At 44.4% G+C, this 19,717-nt stretch overlaps 1 pseudogene; it reads left to right on the top strand.

The window, feature by feature from the left end:
- Positions 1-1,019: 1,019 nt before the first annotated feature.
- LOC112218882 lies at positions 1,020-18,772 on the top strand (annotated as a pseudogene).
- The last annotated feature ends 945 nt before the right edge of the window (positions 18,773-19,717 follow it).

Raw genomic sequence — 19,717 nt, 5'->3', positions numbered from 1 at the left:
GGTAGTCCACCTGATAGTTCTCCTGGTAGTCCACCTTATAGTCCACCTGGTAGTACACCTGGTAGTTCTCCTGGTAGTCCACCTGGTAGTTATCCTGGTAGTTCTCCTGGTAGTCCACCTGGTAGTCCTCCTGGTAGTTCTCCTGGTAGTCCACCTAGTAGTTCTCCTGATAGTCCACCTGGTAGTTCTCCTGGTAGTTCTCCTGGTAGTCCACCTGGTAGTCCACCTGGTAGTCCACCAGGTAGTTCACCTGGTAGTCCACCTGGTAGTTCTCCTGGTAGTCCACCTGGTAGTCCACCAGGTAGTTCACCTGGTAGTCCTCCTGGTAGTTCACCTGGTAGTCCACCTGGTAGTTCTCCTGGTAGTCCACCTGGTAGTCCACCAGGTAGTTCACCTGGTAGTCCTCCTGGTAGTTCTCCTGGTAGTTCTCCTGGTAGTCCACCTGGTAGTCCACCAGGTAGTTCTCCTGGTAGTCCACCTGGTAGTCCACCTGGTAGTTCACCTGGTAGTCCACCTGGTAGTTCTCCTGGTAGTTCTCCTGGTAGTCCACCTGGTAGTCCACCTGATAGTTCTCCTGGTAGTCCACCTTGTAGTCCACCTGGTAGTACACCTGGTAGTTCTCCTGGTAGTACACCTGGTAGTTCTCCTGGTAGTTCTCCTGGTAGTTCACCTGGTAGTCCACCTGGTAGTTCTCCTGGTAGTTCTCCTGGTAGTCCACCTGGTAGTCCACCTGGTAGTTCTCCTGGTAGTCCACCTGGTAGTACACCTGGTAGTTCTCCTGGTAGTCCACCTGGTAGTACACCTGGTAGTTCTCCTGGTAGTGCACCTGGTAGTCCACCTGGTTGTCCACCTGGTAGTTCTCCTGGTAGTCCACTCAGCATGTAGACTAGAAGTATAATCTGGCGGTACCTTAGTATGACTGCCATTATAAAATGAAAGTATGACTAATCTGCAGACAGACACGCCTGTGATTACCCTTTGATTGATGTGTGTGACGTGTTGTGTGTTCTCCCCTCGCATTGATTTGTGACACAATGTGTGTGTGTGTGTCCAGGCTGACTCATGACATCAGCCTGGAGGAGTTTGAAGACGAGGATCTCTCCCAGGCCACAGAGATCACTGACGAGGCTGGAGCAAGCCTCAACTATGACAACCTTGACTCTCAAGTAAGATAAACTACATGTACACACACCAGACCTGGGTTCAAATACTGTTTCAAGTTGTCAATTGGGCTGGGTTTGCAGTTTTGCGACTTATATTGGTCTATTATGCCAGGCAAGCTCAATCAAACACAGATCAAGTGTTTGCAATTTTTAAAAATAATATTTCAACTCAGTTCTGGTACACGCAGCCTCAAGCTCCTCTGCACCTGCTTCCCTCCATTAACTCCCCCGTCCTCCATTCTACCACAATGCACTCTGTTTGACTTGACTCTGCTGCAGTCTACTTTTCATAATATGAATATTCGTTATAGAGCGTTGAGACGTTGAGATAAATGTTAGTCCCATCGTGTGATTTTATTTTGTGACTGTGAGAATGAGAGTAGCTGCAGCGATAGAAGAAACAGAGCAAAGTCCACAGTAGGCCAAAGTCACTTATCAGATGAATGATTGCAGCCGGGGATAGTCCTGATACACATGTAGTCCAGAGCTAAGTCGATCTAACATATGACACGTCATTACAGCCTGGCCTTCAGCCTTTTAGCCATGCAGAGATTCTACAACACTAGCTGCTAGGGAGAACTGTCATTTTAATATCAGTCAAATGGAGTCTTCAGACCAGGCATTCGCTTAGTGGAGGTTGTAGGAGTGTTAGGAGGGCATTGATGTAGCCTCAGTTAGGTTTGTGTACATCTTAATATTGTGTGGTTAATGAAATGATTCAGAATTATCATTAGATTTGACATCAGTGTAAAGACAGTCAGGGTGTTACACAGTGCTGTTGTATTCCTCACAGAACAAAACAATAGCCCAGCCCTGCCTGTGTTTGTTTTCAGGGAGGTTTATCCTGCTACAGTATGATTGGATTAGAATAACATTACAGTGAGCATGAGAGAGAAAGAGCCACAGACTCTGCTGATGTCATTGCCAAGCCCCGATTGGCTGGCTCCGTCTCTGCTCTCTCCCCCTCCCTCTGTTCTCCTCCTCACTGAATCATTCTCTCTCTCTCTCTGCTGCAACGCTGCTGCAACGCTGCTGCTGTCTGGATCTTCCCAGGACCATGTGACGTGGCCAGCCAGTAGCGAGGCGGGGAAGACAGACGGGCGGGGTTTAGGGAATTGCAGGCAGAGATGATCCACTTGGAGCTGATCGATACTGAGGAGGATATCCAAGAGGAACAGGAGCACTGGGGCCTGATCCATGGTTTCCAAGACGACCACAGGCTCAACCAGGAAGAGAGAAGGGCTATTGTTTTAACGCCTGTCAGACAGAAACAGCCTAATGTCATAGAATCAGAATCTGCGGAACATCGGGTCACTATGGATACGTACAGGCCCAAGAGACCAACCACCCTAGCACTGTTTCCACAGCCTCAGCCTCCCAGGACTCAGGTGGGGGCTGTTTATTTCTACCCTGTGAGGACACGGATCATCAGATCATCCGTTTGGTTAAAATAATGTTGGATTAGATACCGAATATGTTAAGGTGTATCCAAACAGTAGAGGGCAGATCATAGATCAAATTATGTCTGTTTGAATGATGAGATTGGACAGGATAGGATCTGTATAGGGGAATTGTAGAAGCTGGTAGCGTGCGAGCATCAATATACAGTAGAGATTCTGCTCATTTTCTCCTCTGTGATTCCAGATCATCTGTTTGGTTTAAATCCTTCATGGGAGATCAGATAGAATGGGATCTGTATCGAAGGCAGTTCCCCAGGCACCGATATACAGACCTGTCATGTAAATGTCTGCATTGTAACTTAATGTCCTTGAATGAAAAGGATGATCAGTTCTCATGCTTTGCTACCGTGTATTTGGATATCATAATGCTGGAACTCTTGTGTTTCTCAATCAAGGCGTTGTTACAGTAGAGGGAACGTTCAATCATGTGATACTGAATGGGCTTTTTCGCCCTCCATTTGACGGAGCCAGGGTTTACCACTGTGTATGTAGCATACGCTCCTGTCCTTGGTCTTTCCTGTCTGAAAATAGAACTGTCCTTCTGTGAGTCTGTCAGCTTCCCTGTCAGCTGAATGGCAACAAACAGGGAAGTAAGGGTGTGCTCACCAGTGATAACGATAGAAAAGGACAGGTCAGAGTCCGTCAGTGTCAGTCCAAGGATAAGGCCGTTTACAATGATAGTCCTATGTAGAAGGGGTAAAGGAATGATGATCAGCTTTCATCCCTTGCATCTTGTTGATCTGTTGAACATCTTTGATCTTCCCCTCAGAACACACCTCTTGCCAGAGTGCTATCCTGTAGGCTACCAGTTATAAACCAGTATAAATCAGAAACCAGTTATAATCAGTTATCACCAGTTGTTAAAATGGTAAAGAAAAAGTCCAGAAAATATATTTCACAAGGACATCCATGATGAGCACAATGTCTTTCTGAGTATGTGTTGAAATTCACAGAAGATCAGGAAAGAGCAGGATAAGGTAGTATGACCAGATGTAGGATAATAACCTGCTCCAGTATTCACTGTCAGGGTTCCTTAAGATAACCTAATATCACTTCCACGTCTGGGGAGGATGGAGAGAGGGTGTGTGTGTGTGTGTTTGTGTGTGTGTGTGTGTGTGTGTGGCAGAACTGGGTTCAAATAGCACTTGAAATCCTTAAAATACTTCAGCTGTGCTTGTTTACCCTTGCCTGGTTTAATGGACCAATAGCATAGTCCCAAAACATGAAACACCGCTCCTCTGGCACTCTAGGCAGACTAAAGCCAATGCTAAACATATTTGAAAGATTTCAAATTGTATTTGAACCCATGGCAACATGGTCCATGAGGAAGATAGAGGGATGCCTGTGTGGATGCTGTTCCTCAGGCAGTGTAATCCTTAATTCTGTCCCTGTCAGTCCTGGTCACGTCTCTGTGTGTGGCACATCCTGAACTCTACTCCTGAGCCCTGCTGCTGCTGGTGAGTCGTGATCTCACCCTGTGTTGGGGTTAGGAGGAGGATTAGGATTAGGTTTACCATGTTTTAAGTCTCACTCTTACTCTGTCAGAGTGATAGCCTGGTACAGACAGAGACACTTCATTAAGGAGCTAATCTCAAGAACTGTGGAATAGACAGTGAAAGCTTGATTCAGACTGTAGCAAGGCTGCACTTAGCCTGGTCCCAGATCTGTTATCTGAATGTTGGTACTGCCTATTTTCAGATCCCCCTCCAGATTAAGTGTCTATATGCCACACCCAGTCAGGTTTATAATGTGTTCAAGTACATTGGAGGATTTAGCGTTTGTTTAGACTAGAGAGAGGGACTCCCAGCCAATATGTCACCCAGTCCCTAGAGATAGGGCTGCTATCAGACTCTTATTATGCTAAATACTGCACAAGTTAAACACCTCCCCTTCCCTAAAACATATGTACATTTTGGGCTATAAATTGTGTCTTTCTGTTTCATGCTGATGCTAAAATATGTATTCTATTCTACTGAGGCATTTACTTTATGTTCGTATTCTTATCTTGTATTATTTCTTATTGATTTCACATTGTCGAGAAGGAACCTGCAAATAAGCATTTTGTTGGATGTTGTATACCACGTGTATCCCGTACATACACGTGTATCCCGTACATACATGTGTATCCCGTACATACGACTAATTCAACTTGAAACTATAGAGATTCCACTCTTAACCGTGCCAGGTGATTTGTTCAAGATCTCAAAAGACCTGTATCTCTCAGAGGAAATATGTCTAGGTTGTAGCGTGGGCTAACCTGTCGGTGCCATGACTCAGATTACACAGTCGATGGTTATCAGCTGCTGGGGTTGCTGTGGACAGGAGGAAGGAGGGCGAAGTCTTCCGGGGGTGGTTTGTAAAGCTAGGCTCAAATGTTGAGTAACCTTACCGGAGACGTGAAGACTTGTTAGCTACCAGAGGGCCCACACAGTAAGTATTGTAATGTTGAGTAACCTTACCGGAGACGTGAAGACTTGTTAGCTACCAGAGGGCCCACACAGTAAGTATTGTAATGTTGAGTAACCTTACCGGAGACGTGAAGACTTGTTAGCTACCAGAGGGCCCACCCAGTAAGTATTGTAATGTTGAGTAACCTTACTGGAGACGTGAAGACTTGTTAGCTACCAGAGGGCCCACACAGTAAGTATTGAGTTTGATACCCGGTGGATTTCATAAACTCCAAAATGACTCTCCTTTATTTCATAAATATAACCAATTCTTCACGATGAACATTTCAACATCAAACTGTTCTATCAGCACACACACACACACCAAAGAAACACATACACACTCTCTCACTCTTTCCTCCGGTTCTGGGGCAGGGTAACCATGGTAACCGTGCCAGTGCCCGTCAGCAGCAGCTGCATTACCACAGTGAGTCAGCACCATCACTGTGAATGGTCTCTATGACAGACAGTGAGCTGTGTTAGTGTAGGAGCCTTGACTTCCTCCTCTTCACTGGTTCATTCCTGATTCATCTTCCTGGCAGAGGGATCTGATTGTGGTGGCGTGTGTGATGTCATCAGGGCTTGGTTAGTCTCGCCAGAGCCATATATTTAGATGGGTTTAGATTTAGGTGGATCTGGTTCTTCATTTGGCTGCAGGAAGCTGTAACTGATGCTAGGGCTGGGTATATGTGATTGGAAACTGAGGCAGTCATTGATCGTAATGCTGCTTGGCTTAAATAGCTGTGGGCTGGGTGGGACTGGGCTGGATGGGGCTGGGGGGGGGCTGGCTCTCTGGTAATAATACAAAACAAAACAACACTCAGGCGTTCTAACAACCACTCCTTTTGTGTGTGTGTGTGCACTGTACACACATTCCCCTTGCTAACATGCAGAACAGAGATGCTACCTCTAGTAAACCGAGGGGTGTGGGCGTGTGTCTTTTTGTCATGAACAGCCAGTGCGCAATGTCTAATATTAAAGAAGTCTTGAGGTATTGCTCGCCTGAGGTAGAGTACCTTATGATAAGCTGTCGACGACACTATCTACCAAGAGAGTCCTCATCTGTATTATTAGTAGCCGTCTATTTACCACCACAAAGCGAAGCTGGCATTAAGACCGCTCTCAACCAACTCTATAAAGCCATAAGCAAAGAAGAAAATGCTCACCCAGAAGCGGCGCACCTAGTGGCCGGGGACTTTAATGCAGGCAAACTTAAATCAGTGCAACCTGCGGAAAAAAAATCTGAGACCACCTTTACTCCACACACAGAGATGTATACAAAGCTCTCCCCCGCCCCCAAAATCTGACCACAATTCTATCACTGGATTATGTCCCGGGATTCATCCAATGGCATTGAGGAATATACCACCTCAGTCATCGGATTCATCAATAAGTGCATCGATGACTTCGTCCCCACAGTGACTGTACGTACATATCCCAACCAGAAGCCATGGATTACAGGCAACATCCGCATCGAGCTAAAGGCTAGAGCTGACGCTTTCAAGGAGTGGGAGACTAATCCGGATGCTTATAAGAAATCCCGCTATGCCCTCAGACGAACCATCAAACAAGCAAAGCATCAATACAGGATTAAGATTGAATCCTACTACACTGGCTCTGACACTCATCGGATGTGGCAGGGCTTGAAAACTATTATGGACTACAAAGGGAAACCCAGACGAGATGCCCAGTGACGCAAGCCTACCAGACGAGCTAAATGCCTTTTATGCTCGCTTCGAGGCAAGCAACACTGAAGCATGCACGAGAGCACCAGCTGTTCTGGATGACTGTGTGATAACGCTCTCGGTAGCCGTTGTGAACAAAACCTTTAAACAGGTCAACATTCACAAAGCTGCGGGGCCAGAGGGATTACCAGGACGTGTACTCAAAGCATGCGCGGACCAACTGTCAAGTGTCTTCACTGACATTTTCAACCTCTCCCTGACGAGTCTATAATACCGACATGTTTCAAGCAGACCACCATATTTCCCTGTGCCCAAGGAAGCAAAGGTAACCTGCCTAAATGATTACAGCCCCGTGGCACTCACATAGGTAGTCATGAAGTGCTTTGAAAGGCTGGTCATGGCTCACATCAACAGCATCCTCCCGCACTCCACACCCCCCTTTCTCACCTGGACAAAAGCTCTAGCTATGTGAGAACGCTGTTCAGCCACTACAGCTCAGCGTTCAACACCAAAGTGCCATGAAGCTCATCAATAAGCTAAGGACTCTGGGACTAAACACTTCCTGACGGGCCGCCCCCAGGTGGTAAGAGTAGACAACAACACATCTGTCACGCTGATCTTTAACACTGGGGCCCCTCAGGGGTGTGTACTTAGTCTCTTCCTGTATTCCCTGTTCACCCACGACTGCGTGGCCAAACACGACTCCAACACCATCATTAAGTTTGCTGACTACACAACAGTGGTAGGCCTGATCACTGACAATGATGAGATGGCCTGTAGGGAGGAGGTCAGAAACTGGCAGTGTGGTGCCAGGACAACACCCTCTGCCTCAATGTGATCAAGACAAAGGAGCTGTTTGTGGACTACAGGAAAAGACGGGCCGAACAGGCCCCCATTAACATCGACGGGGCTGTAGTGGAGTGGGTCGAGAGTTTCAAGTTCCTTGATGTCCACATCACCAATGAACTATCACGGTCCAAACATACCAACACATTCGTGAAGAGGGCACGACAAAACCTTTTCTCCCTCAGGAGACTGAGAAGATTTTGCATGGGCCCCCAGATCTTCAAAAGGTTCTACAGCTGCACCATCGAGAACATCCTGACCGGTTGCATCATTGCCTGGTATGGCAACTGCTCAGCATCTGACCATAAGGCGCTACAGAGGGTAGTGCGAACGGCCCAGTACATCACTGGGGCCAAGCTTCCCGCCATCCAGGACCTATATAACAGGCGGTGTCAGAGGAAAGCTCATAAAATTGTTTGAGACTCGAGTCACCCAAGTTAAAGACTGTTTTCTCTGCTACCGCACAGCAAGTGGTACCGGAGCGCCAAGTCTAGGACCAAAAGGCTCCTCGACAGCTTCTACCCCCAAGCCATTACACTGCTGAACAACTCATAAAAATCATCACCGGACAATTTACATTTACCCCCCCCACCCCCTCTTGTACACTGCTGCTACTCGCAGTTTGTTTGTTACCTATGCATATTCACTTCGCCCCCACCTACATGTACAGATTCCCTCAACTGGCCTGTACCCCCGCACACTGACTCGGTACCGGTGACCCCTGTATATAGCCTCGTTATTCTTATTGTTACTTTTTATTATAACTTTTTTTTTTGCCTACTTGGTAAATATTTTCTTCTTCTTGAACTGCACTGTTGGTTAAGGGCTTGTAAGTGAGAATTTCACGGTAAAGTCTGTATTTGTTATATTCGGCGCATGTGGAAAATCAAGTTTGATTTGATGTAATGTTTATCAAATTAAAATGTATCTCTCTCCCCCTTCTCTCTTTCTCTCCCTCTTCTCTCTCTCCCCCTTCTCTCTCCCTCTCTCCCCCTTCTCTCTCCCTCTCTCCCCCCCTTCTCTCTCCCTCTCTCTCTCTCTGTCTGTAATATCATTGTAGGACAAGGACACTATTAACAACAATTCGTTTGGAAAGAAGGACACATGGAAGGAGAATGTATCAAACTCAAACTCCTCCTCCCCCCACATAACAGGTGAGAATGGGATATCCACCGGTATAAAGCATAAACATGTACTGGTAGACAGTACCTGTTTTTAGAATAATATCAACTTTAAACAAAGCAACAAAGTTTGATTTTGCAGAAGTGAAAGTATAAAGGAAATTAATACTTTGCTGAAATTTGTCTAGACATGTTTTATTTCATGTCAATGAGCACAGATTAATTGCACATATTGTAGCCAATGCGGCAGTATTTCATTATACTCTAATCCGCTCATTCCTTCATAAGATGACTGGGCCTAGACCATGACTTGAACACTCATCACAGTCATAATCTTTAAAATGCGCAAGAAATAGAACATGTAAGCCCAGCGGCTTCTCAATATTCTCATATTTCTGTATGACAGATTCGAAATCCACCAATGGCTCTCATTATGAAACTCTATACAGTATGCAGAATGGATCTTATTATTACTGTAGCCCTTAATAATCCTTCACTGTAAAGTTTGGTGACTAATGAATAATCTTTTGTTTGTGTTGTTGTTGTTGCGTGCCTCGTTTGTGTTAAAGGGGATCCCACTAAGGAGCAGGTGAATGACGAGGCTGTCCAGCAGCACAACGGTGACGGCTCTGTGGCCAAACCACCACCAAACAGAGGGAAAGAGCAGGCAGTCAAGGCACACAACAAGGACTACTCCACGTTCATCTCACACGGAGTTACAGAAACACGAGGCCGACAGCGAGACGCCAAACAGCGGAATAAGAAGCCCTCTGCTGCTCCACACAACCAGATTACAGCAGCAAAACCCAAAGCTGGCAGCATGAGAGACACGGCTGTGGAGGGGGATAAGAATAGGGATGGTAGCAGGGGGCGAGGAGGAGGACCGGGGCGAGGTCAGGTTCGGGGGTGCTGCCAGGAGGAGGAGCGCCAGCCAGAGGCCACCGAGGAGATCTACCTGACCCCGGTACACCAGAAGAATCCTGACACTGACTGTGACACTGACCGTGACCGTCCCTTGCTGTCTCAGAGCAGCGAGGGCAATCGCATGTCTATCAGCTCCGATGCAGAGGGACCCCCAGCATACACAAACACCACCCTCCCTGACCGAACAAACCCCTCCATCAGCGAGGAGGACGAGGTCCTGCACCCCTCTGCACCTCCTCCACGCTCCTCCTCCTCGTGCCTTAGGCCATCTGTCAGTGAGGGAGGGGACCGGGACAGGGGGATGTGGGATAGGGGCTCTAAGTCTAGATCTAAGGGGGGGTCGGGGGCTCTGCGAACTGCACACACTCAGAGCTCCGAGGCTGATGGCCTGTCTTATGACTCTGTCAAGTACACCCTAGTGGTGGACGAGCACGCCCAGCTAGAACTGGTGAGCTTGAAGCAGTGCTACCATAGCTACAGTGAGGACAGCGACACAGAGACGGTGTATGAGTCAGCCAACGAGGAGGACTATGAGGTGGATCACAGTGAGCTGAAAAGAGAAAGGAGAAAGTCATCACGCCTGTCCAGGGTTTCTTCATCCTCTGAGGCAGGTGTTGGCGGGGGACCTCGAACACGCAAGTTCCTCAATGTGTTTGTGAACGGACGTTTACACTCCTCCGGTGAGTTCTGTGACCGGCTGCTGCCATCCTTTTTTAACATTTTATTTTTAAACCTTTATTGAACCAGGAAGTCTCTTGGGATGAATAACCTTTTTTCGAAGGAGACCTGGCTTAAGGTTATGCTGTTTCTCAGTTGTATTGCAATTTCATTGAAAACATATTTGTGAAGGAAGAGTGCTACGATTACCACTTACCACACAGGAACTACAAAGGTTAAAGAATGACCAGATTCAACATGATTCAAAGACCAAAGTCACTCCTGTATCAAGATGTTTGGACACTACTGATGTGATAGTGCCGTGAAGCTCCTCTCCTGCCTTGTGTCCTCCAGGTGCAGAGTCCTTTGGCCTGTTCTCCTGTGTGTTAGACGGGGTAGAGCAAGAGCAGAGCCACAGAGCTGTGTTCAGGTGAGACATTGTTTGGGGTTCCTCTATACAATACCTTCATGAATAAGCCATTAGAAAGTATTCAGACCCCTTGACTTTTTCCACATTTAGTTGCGTTACATTTTATTCTAAAATTGATTAAATTGTTTTTTCCCCCTCGTCAATCTACACACAATACCCCATAATGACAAAGCAAAAACAGGTTTCAAATATTTTTACAAATGTTAAAAATTTAAAAATTCATATCATATTTACATATACTATCGTTCAAAAGTTTGGGGTCACTTAGAAATGTCCTTGTTTTTCATGAAAACATACATGAAATGAGTTGCAAAATGAATAGGAAATATAGTCAAGACGTTGACAAGGTTATAAATAATGATTTTTAATTTAAATAATAATTGTGTCCAAACTTTGCTTTCATCAAAGAATCCTCCATGTGCAGTAATTACAGCCTTCCAGACCTTTGGTATTGTAGTTGTCAATTTGTTGAGGTAATCTGAAGAGATTTCACCTCACGCTTCCTGAAGCACCTCCCACAAGTTGAATTGGCTTGGGCTTGATGGGCACTTCTTACGTACCATACGGTCAAGCTGCTCCAACAACAGCTCAATAGGGTTGAGATCCGGTGACTGTGCTGGCCTCTGCATTATAGACAGAATACCAGCAGACTGCCTCTTCCCTGAATAGTTCTTGCAGAGTTTTGAGCTGTGCTTTGGGTCATTGTCCTGTTGTAGGAGGAAATTGGCTCCAATTAAGCGCCATCCACAGGGTATGGCATGGCGTTGCAAAATGGAGTGATAGCCTTCCTTCTTCAATATCCCTTTTACCCTGTACAAATCTCCCACTTTACCACCACCAAAGACCTTCAGACCATCACATTGCCTCCACCATGCTGACAGATGGCGTCAAGCACTCCTCCAGCATCTTTTCATTTTTCTGTTTCTCACGAATGTTCTTCTTTGTGATCCGAAACCTCAAACTTTTATTCGTCTGTCCATAACACTTTTTTCCAATCTTCCTCTGTCCAGTGTATGTGTTTTTTTTCCATCTTAATCTTTATTGGCCAGTCTGAGATATGGCTTTTTCTTTGCAACTCTGGCTAGAAGGCCAGCATCCCGGAGTCGCCTCTTCACTGCTGACGTTGAGACTGGTGTTTTGCGGGTACTATTTAATGAAGCTGCCAGTTGAGGACTTGTGAGGCGTCTGTTTCTCAAACTAGAAACTCTAATGTACTTGTCCTCTGCTCAGTTGTGCACCGGGGCCTCCCACTTCTCTTTCTATTCTGGTTAGCGCCAGTTTGCGCTGTTCTCTGAAGGAAGTAGTACACAGCGTTGTACGAGATATTCAGTTTCTTGGCAATTTCTTGCATGGAATAGCCTTCATTTCTCAGAACAAGAATAGACTAACGCGTTTCAGAAAAAAGTTCTTTGTTTCTGTCCATTTTGAGTCTGTAATCGAACCCACAAATGCTGATGCTCCAGATACTCAACTAGTCTAAAGAAGGCCAGTTGTATTGCTTCTTTAATCAGGACAACAGTTTTCAGCTGTGCTAACATAATTGCAAAAGGGTTTTATAATGATCAATTAGCCTTTTAAAATGCTAAACTTGGATGAGCTAACACAACATGCCATTGGAACACAGGAGTGATGGTTGCTGATTATGGCCTCTGTAAACGTGTGTAGATATTCCATTAAAAATCAGCCGTTTCCAGCTACAATAGTAATTTACAACATTAACAATGTCTACATTGTATTTCTGATCAGTTTGATGTTATTTTAGTGGACAACATTTTTAGCTTTTCTTTCAAAAACGAGGACATTTATAAGTGACCCCAAACTTTTGAACGGCAGTGTAAGTATTCAGACCCTTTACTCAGTACTTTGTTGCAGCACCTTTGGCAGCGATTACAGCCTTGAGTCTTGTATTTGGGGAGTTTCTCCCATTCTTCTTTGCAGATCCTCTCAAGCTATTTTCTGGTCTCTCCAGAAATGTTTGATCAGGTTCAAGTCCGGGCTCTGGCTGGGCCATTCAAGGACATTGAGACTTGTCCTGAAGCCACTCCTGCGTTGTCTTGGCTGTGTGCTTTGGGTCGTTGTCCTGTTGGAAGGTGAACCTTCGCCCCAGTCTGAGGTCCTGAGCACTCTAGAGCAGGTTTTCATCAAGGATCTCTCTGTACTTTGCTCCATTCATCTTTCCCTCGAACCTGACCAATCTCCCAGTCCCTGCCACTGAAAAACATCCCCACAGCATGATGCTGCCACCACCGTGCTTCACCGTAGGGATGGTGCCAGGTTTCTTCCAGGCGTGAAGCTTGGCATTCTGGCCAATAAGTTCAATCTTGGTTTCATCAGTCCAGAGAATCTTCTTTCTCATGCTCTGAGAGTTCTTTAGGTGCATTTTGGCCAACTCCAAGCGAGCTGTCAATTGCCTTTTACTGAGGAGTGGCTACCGTCTGGCCACTCTACCATAAAGGCCTGATTGGTGGAGTGCTGCAGAGATGGTTGTCCTTCTGGAAGGTTCTCCCATCTCCACAGAGGAACTCTGGAGCTCTGCCATAGTGACCATCGGGTTCTTGGTCACTTCCCTGACCAAGGCCCTTCTCCCCCGATTGCTCAGCTCTAGGAAAAGTCTTGGTGGTTCCAAACTTCTTCCATGTAAGGACGATGGAGGCCACTGTGTTCTTGGGGACCTTCAATGCTGCAGAATTTTGTGCCTTGATACAATCCAGTCACGGAGCTCTACGGACAATTTCTTCGACCTCATTGCTTGGTTTTTGCTCTGAAATGCACTGTCAACTTTGGGACCTTATATAGACAGGTGTGTGCCTTTCCAAATCATGTCCAATCATTTGAATTTACCACATGTGGACTCCATTCAAGTTGTAGAACAGGATGATCAATGGAAACAGGATGCACCTTTGCTCAATTTCGAGTCTCATAGCAAAGGGTATGAATACTTATGCAAATAAAGTATTTTTTATTTTATTTCTAAAAACCTGTTTTCACTTTGGCATTATGGGGAATTGTGTGTAGATTGATGAGGAACATGTTTTCTTTAATCCATTTTAGAATAAGGTTGTAACGTAACAAAATGTGGGGGAAAAGGAAGGGGTCTGAATACTTTCCAAATGCTCTTGTACATGGGTTCTACATATATATCAATGCATAAAGCAATCTTACACAGGGTCCTCCTTCAGGAGCTGACAAACGCATTAAAGATTCATTACATGGATAAACATCAAACACAACATCATAATGGTCTCACATTTAGCTAGTGTCCTCATGTAATCACTACCTCGTTAGCAAGATATTCCATGCTCGTAGTGTTTCATTTGCATCCACTATGGAGTGGTTTTCCTTCCCACTGTGCTCCTGCTTGCTCTTTGGGTGTAGGCTGGGTTACTGTAAAGAACTTTTTGACAACTGGTAAAAACGACTTTCTAAATACATTTGATTGATTTATTGATTAACCATGCTGTCTGTGTGATTGACAGGTTTGTCCCTCGCCATGACGATGAGCTGGAGCTAGAGGTGGATGACCCCCTACTGATGGAGGCTCAGGCTGATGACCTGTGGTGTAAGGCCTACAACATGAGGACTGGGGCCAGCGGCATCTTCCCTGCCTACTACGCTGCCAAGGTCACACAGGAACAAAGCAAAGGTATCAAATATGGTTTATTTCATCCATTATACGGGCTCTGAACATAGCAAAGGTAATGCCATCGATACACTTTGGGCATCAATGTTTGGTTATAGGATCAGTAAGGGCATTCTAAGAAATGCCTGAAATAAATTAGCCTGGGTGCCAGTCTGTTCATGCTCTCTTGCCAACTCCTTGCCACTCACTGTCATGCCAAACATGTTTGCCAGTTGGAGTTGGCGTTTTGGCACAAGAGCACGAACAGGATAGGATCTTTAAATAGTATTACTTGGCTTTGAATGAACCTCTACTGTATACTGTGCTGATGAAATTAAATCTGTGTGGACCACCATTGAATGTTATTGAACTTTGTCTTTTCCCTTGTCTTACCCAAATAATGAAGCTTTTCACTGCTGTTAATATCCGTATGTAATGCTCCTAACGGTAAATCAAACCGTTCTCTCCTCTTATATCAATTAGATGACAAAGATGACTGGGTTGACAGATTCCGCGTGAAATTCCTAGGCTCTGTTAACGTACCGTACCACAAAGGCAACGATGTGCTTTGTGCTGCTATGCAAAAGGTAGAGTATTAGCCCCCAGTGGTGGGCTGGAGTTTCTAATCTAAACCCTCCTTTCACAGTCCTTATTTGGAATAATACAGAAGGAATGTGATCTGGAAGCTAAGTGTACTTACAGCCAGGTAAACACCATATTTGAATCTGACTATGTTGGTCCTGTTTCCGTCAACAGATTGCTACCAACCGGCGGATGACCATGCAGCCTCCCTCTACATGTGTTCTGGAGATCAACATGAAGGGGGTGAAGATCATAGTGCAAGATGAATGCAGGACCTCGGAAAGAGTACGTCTTCTCTTAAACCCTAAAATGCCCTTATTCCATGACTGCTAACAACAATGTGTGTTTACAATGCTTCACTGTTATTAGTTTATGCATCAGTGTTCAAGACCCATGTTTCATTTGGATTAGCTAGATATTTGTATTTATTTAACTAGGCAAGTGAGTTAAGAACAAATTCTTATTTACAATGACTGCCTAGGAACAGTGGGTTCAGCTCGGGGATTCAATCTTGGGATTCGACCCAACGCTCTACCACTAGGCTACCTGCCACCCCTACATGTTGTGGGATGGAGTTTTGTAGTCAGACTTTTGTATTAATCAATCCCACGAGTCATACATATATTAGTCATATTGCAAAGTACAATTCTGGAGTGTTTCTGTAGCTGTGGAAGCTACGGTGTAACTAGACCTTTTCAAAACACTCGTTAGTGGAAGCAGCAGTCTGTTAGCAGGGTGGACACTACCATTCTGTTAGCAGGGTGGACACTACCATTCTGTTAGCAGGGTGGGACACTGCCAGTCTTTAGTGGAAGCAGCAGTCTGTTAGTAGGGTGGACACTGCCAGTCTGTTAGCAGGGTGGACACTGCCAGTCTTTAGTAGAAGCAGCAGTCTGTTAACAGGGTGGACACTGCCAGTATGTTAGCAGGGTGGACACTGCCAGTCTGTTAGCAGGGTGGACACTGCCAGTCTTTAGTGGAAGCAGCAGTCTGTTAGTAGGGTGGACACTGCCAGTCTTTAGTAGAAGCAGCAGTCTGTTAGCAGGGTGGACACTGCCAGTATGTTAGCAGGGTGGACACTGCAAGTCTGTTAGCAGGGTGGACACTGCCAGTCTTTAGTGGAAGCAACAGTCTGTTAGTGGGGTGGACACTGCCAGTCTGTTAGCAGGGTGGACACTGCCAGTCTTTAGTAGAAGCAGCAGTCTGTTAGTGGGGTGGACACTGCCAGTCTTTAGTAGAAGCAGCAGTCTGTTAGCAGGGTGGACACTGCCAGTCTTTAGTAGAAGCAGCAGTCTGTTAGTGGGGTGGACACTGCCAGTCTTTAGTAGAAGCAGCAGTCTGTTAGCAGGGTGGACACTGCCCTCGTGAGGATGTTTGGGATACTGTGGTAGCCAGTTACATAACCACACTCTTGCATAAAGACCACTCAGTTTTAAGACTTTTAAATCCTCTTCACTCATGGTGCACCGGCAGTGTGCCCTATTGGACTGGTTTACTGTATGAACAAGCTCTCAGACACAGACCATAGAGTCTCAGCCTAATATTAGGTTGTGTTTTTACTGGTATGGGTAGCGTGTCAGTCAGTCTGTTTCTGATGATTGAATTGCCATGTCAAACATGAGCAGAAACAGATGGGCTTCCATGCTAGTATGATGCATTCACTCAGGCCCATAGCCACTGTGCCCATAAAAATAGAATGAGTAGGCTACATTCTATGAGTACTTGTTCTAATTCTAGAACTGTACCGTCTCTGACATCACACGCTAGTGCAGGAACTGACCGTAACTATCTCTAATCTCTATGTATATTTTCACAGGGAGATAAGTGCTTTCACTTTTTTCAGCTTAAGAATATCTCCTTTTGCGGCTGTCACCCAAAACATTTCAAGTGAGTAAATTAACTATCATGACACATGCTAAACTAAGGAAGTAATTCAACTTAAAGCTTTTCGAATACTGTATGAAAGCAGATTCATTGCATAAAGAAATATGGGTGTTTAAAAAGCTGTAACTCAAGGATACAAAGACGAGCAATTGAGAGTTGCTTCTCAACTCTAGACACTGTATCTGGAGCATATTGCATCGTGTCTCTCCCATTGCTCTCTCCCATCCAGGTATTTTGGATTCATCACTAAACATCCTGATCATCAGCGGTTTGCTTGTCATGTATTCATGTCAGATGACTCCATGATGCCCCTTGCTGAGTCTGTTGGGTAATCTCTCGTCCTTTCTCTCTGCCACCCCTTCTTACTATCCACATATGCTAATGAACATATACATCACACTGTTTATATAACACATTTTTCTATTAACAAATTACTACTGACTATTTGTACCTAACTCCTCTTTGTTGTTCCTATACATAGGAAAGCCTTCCAACTGTACTACAAGGAAACTGTGGGCTACTCCTGCCCAACAGAGGACATCTTCATTGAATAGCGTTCTCTCAATAGTATATTTATCCAATATTGTGTTATGATGAAACAACTTGCATGGTGGATTTTAAACTGCATTTGAATGGTAACACTTTGGCCGACACCTAAAATAAATCTTTACAATATGCCAGTAAATAACCATTTAGTAACACTGATCTGCAACAAAATCTACTTGGTGCAGCTTTCTACTCACTGCCATGTTTCTACAGAACAAACATGTCTCCAGAAATACCCAAGCTAAAGCATTACCGGTCCCATCCAAAAGAGCCTACATGTATCTTCCTCACAAAGGTTATTGGCCAAAAGTACAGTACTGTTAACTGTAACGTGTGCAGCCAAATGTGAGAACAGGTACGACAGTACAGAGAAACCAACAAGTAGTTACAGATCACACTCAATATCAAGATAGAATATGTTTATGTGGCTTTATGAGCTATTCCAAATTAGATGAGATCACTATCAAGTCACCTGGAAACCTCGTCTCTGTACGGAGGAAGACAGTGACAGTGATTTCAATCTGTCTACGTGTCCCTGGACTGTTTTTAGTGTCACACTGTTTGATTTCAGATTCAGTTAGTATATATGTTGGAAAGTTTATTTATGGATTAATTGTCCATCACATCATAACAGGCTTTAAATTAAATGCAGTCCGTCAGTGCATTCTCACCAATTAACTATGTGAAAATGAACTCTGACTAGGGCTTGTCATCTATCTGCCAATACCAAAAAGGTGAATTAACTCTTATTTTTTTACTGTATTGAAAGGAATGTAATTTCAATTAAGAAATATAAAATAGTAGTCTGTTATTGAAGAATCTATGTATATTGGTGGGTAAGCAGGTGTAAGTTAAGGATGGTATCCTAATAACATTGTTTCCTACCTAATTCAATCACGCTCTATCACATTCTATGTGTGGAATTCTATCCGGGTGACCCTTGAAAATGACAATCTACAGACAAAAAAGCCCTATGTATTAATACTTCCTCCTACTGTAACTTGGAAACAATGTTTGGCCAAAATTGTATGGTGGAATTACTGTATAAGGAAAATATTTCAACAAGTATGATCTTGGCATCACTGTGGTCTTACCACTTTAAAAGTCATCCAGAAGGCACTTTTTCTAAAAAATCAAAACCACAAGTAGTGCCTATTTTCTAATTATTGTGATTACTGTTTACAGTATGTATTTCCTTTTTATTTGAGATGGTTCTGGCACTGTGGGACAGATGTATTACCTGTACAATAGAAATATGCTGTTTGTAAATTAAATGTCCTACAGTAGGTTTGATCAAACCCTGTGTGTATTGCATGATATCAATGTCAAACAAAACAATGTAGAGAAAGACTCAGAGGTCAATTCTTGTCATTAAATCTGAAGGTGTTTACATCTTCTCTGAAACTCAGTCGGGGTCTCAATTACTGTTGAAAGTTAGACTAGTAGAATACAAAAGGTGCCGTTTTGAATTTTGGTTGCGCATTAGCAGTTTTCCTCTTGTTATGTCAGTCACTCAATTAGCTCATGTCAGCTAAAAATATTTTGATTGGTAAATAATAATCTAGCGACCAACTATCTAAACTTGTAGTAATCATGGTCGAATTACCGACCAGGGTGCCCCCATTGATTTTCTTAGTCACTGTCACTCGGATATCATATTAAAAACTGCAATCATTTCTCTCTGCCCCATGGAAAAATAAGTAGAATTGCATGAAATTAGTTATAAAACTGCTAAATATTCACTACGCCCAATGGAAAAATGGGTAGAAATGCAGGAATATAGCTCAAACTTTTTCCTTCGCTGTGAAGGGGTGGGGGTTATAGATGTAACAAGGTCAATAATATAATTAGTCTGTCAGTGGGAGGAGGTGTGTTAAGAGGAGGGGGGGTTATAGATATAACGGGGTCGATAAGAGATTTAGTCTGTCAGTGGGAGGATTTTAAAAAATTTAACTAGGCAAGTCAGTTAAGAAAAATTCTTATTTGTGGGTTAACTGGCTTGTTCAGGGACAGAACGACACATTTTTACCTTGTCAGCTCAGGGATTTGATCTTGCAACCTTTCGGTTAGTAGTCCAGCGCTCTAACCACTAGGCCATCCGCTACACAGGGTTATAAATGGATATAACAAGGTCAAAAAGAGATTTAGTCTGTCAGTGGGAGGATGTGAGGGGGGGGGGGTAATATTGAAGGGTAATATTGGATTGATTTCAAGGCATTCAATGTGAGTTTAAAGACAGTGTTACCATCACACAGACGCATTAGGCCTACCTAAGTTCTTTCCAATATGTCTGAAGCACCTCCAGAGAATGTGGATAAAGGAGGCCCTTTTATGAGCTCTGACCTTGATGTAG

Source organism: Oncorhynchus tshawytscha, linkage group LG19 (assembly GCF_018296145.1).
Source record: "Oncorhynchus tshawytscha isolate Ot180627B linkage group LG19, Otsh_v2.0, whole genome shotgun sequence".
In the NCBI taxonomy this organism is placed as follows: domain Eukaryota; kingdom Metazoa; phylum Chordata; class Actinopteri; order Salmoniformes; family Salmonidae; genus Oncorhynchus; species Oncorhynchus tshawytscha.
Note: the sequence above shows the minus strand (reverse complement) of the source record. Positions and strands in the feature narration are given on the sequence as shown.